Source organism: Sinocyclocheilus anshuiensis, unplaced genomic scaffold (genome assembly GCF_001515605.1).
Source record: "Sinocyclocheilus anshuiensis isolate Anshui unplaced genomic scaffold, SAMN03320099.WGS_v1.1 scaffold1053, whole genome shotgun sequence".
NCBI lineage: Eukaryota > Metazoa > Chordata > Actinopteri > Cypriniformes > Cyprinidae > Sinocyclocheilus > Sinocyclocheilus anshuiensis.
Genome location: NW_015555711.1, coordinates 2,354,205 through 2,356,215, shown reverse-complemented (window position 1 = coordinate 2,356,215; position 2,011 = coordinate 2,354,205).

Sequence of the window (2,011 nt, the reverse complement as noted above, 5' to 3'; positions counted from 1 at the left end):
TATACATTACTTAAATTTACAGGCAGAAAAGTGACCTACAGATGAGGAATTCTAATGATGCAATATGCCATAAAGGAGATATACCAAGTATAACCTTGCAGAGCTCTGTTGTGTACGTATTTAGCTCCAATAGACGCTATATGTTAAACTGTTAAAATGAAGGACCTAATTACAGGCATACATATGCACTTTTAGAAATGATTTCACTTAAAGAAATAATCAGTTTACATAAGTGCAATAAATGATTCCAAGTTACTGCATGTAAGTGATGGTATGTTCAACACAGAAGCTTTGAAACGTAATTTAAAAAAAAATGAGGGAAACTCTAAATTCAGCTGACTACGCCACCCTGTCCAACAGGGAAAATTAATTATAAATTGGTCACCTGCAAAGGGCACACAGGAACGTGGTTTCAAATACAGAGGCCTGAGATGTGGATACCAAAGTACAAAAGCTTTATTTCAACAATAATCAAGCACTAATCTTAAAAATAATTAAACTGTAGACCGGATTAGATTTACAAACATAGAATACACACGAAACAAACAAAAACCGAGGCTTACCTATGGCAGATAAGCTAGTTCGCAAGGCGCAAGGCTCCTATATCGCAAAAATCTTACCACCAGGTGCACAGGTCTCACTACAACACACCACACTCACAACACACACTCACAATAAGATCAAGCGTGAACACACTGCACTCCGTGACAGAGTCCCACCACCGCACACAAGGGCCTACTAGCGGCCTGCCTGGAAGCCTCGGTTCCTGCAACAGAAGACAAAGTTAACCAAATAATCTCAAAACAAAATAAATAATGCTAGCAATTGTACAATGCTTAACACTTAAATGCAAAATCCAAAAGAAAATCAAGACACCTGCTATGAGGTTAAAAATGTCTCATCAAATCGAGGTAGATGTTCACTCCAATTTCATATAAACATACCAATTGGGTAAAAAACAAAAAAATACAAACTAACCAAGGTCAAGCAGAGCAAAAAGAAATATAGATAAAGCAAAACCACACGTAGGTCCAGACGTGCAAAAGTGACTAATATCAATCAAATGTCATATCAAAAACAAGGATGGGTCAGTCAGAGAGCGGACACAGTCATGTTGCTTCGAGGGAATTTAACCCTCTGGTGCTCCTCATTTGGGAGTCACACTTGTGATCTTCACGGTCAAAAGTGACCGGACACCTGAAATGTAACTTTTTTTCACCCCAGTAAAATCAATGTAATATATTTTTGCTCAATAATATTTTTTATTTTGTATTTTGAGATAATTTCATGGCACTAATTAATATTTATGCAATAATTATGATGAATTTCTGCCCATTGAAAATAATACAAATTAAAAAAAAATATATTTTTATATTACTTTTCAATGAATGCAGTATTTCATGTTAAAATAGAGTCAATGCCTTTAAAATCCCATTTTTGAAGCCAGATTAGTGCCATCTGGTGGGAGTAAAATAAGAAAAACATCTGCAATTCCATAGTTTAGCCAATAGATTTCTATATAGCTCTATATAAAAGGCCTATACATTCTCTAATTGTTTAGACATAAATACATATTTTTAAGTTGTGGGTTTGGATATATATTTAGACATTCTCAAAGACAACTTTTTGTAAAGGTTGTTATAATGGTAATTAAACAAAGTTTTGCTCACTCAGTGTATTTTTGATTTTACAGCTGGGTAATTTTGTTGCAGTAACACGAGATAACTTGATTTAAAACTTTGAATTGAATACAAAATGACAAGGAGTCTAAGCAGTTAATAATAAAATAAGAACAAATGCGTCACACCACGTGAAAGTGAATCCTGAGCGGTGGACTAATTTTCGGCAGCCGGAATTTCAGTGCATCTCTAATTATTGGCGACACCAGAAATGGATTTTATATAATAGCTGCTTTTTTGAACATTTTACCAATTTAAAAATATTACAAAATGATTTTTTTACACGGCACCCCTGCTCTCGACAGACGGCACCCCGGTTGGGAAACACTGGA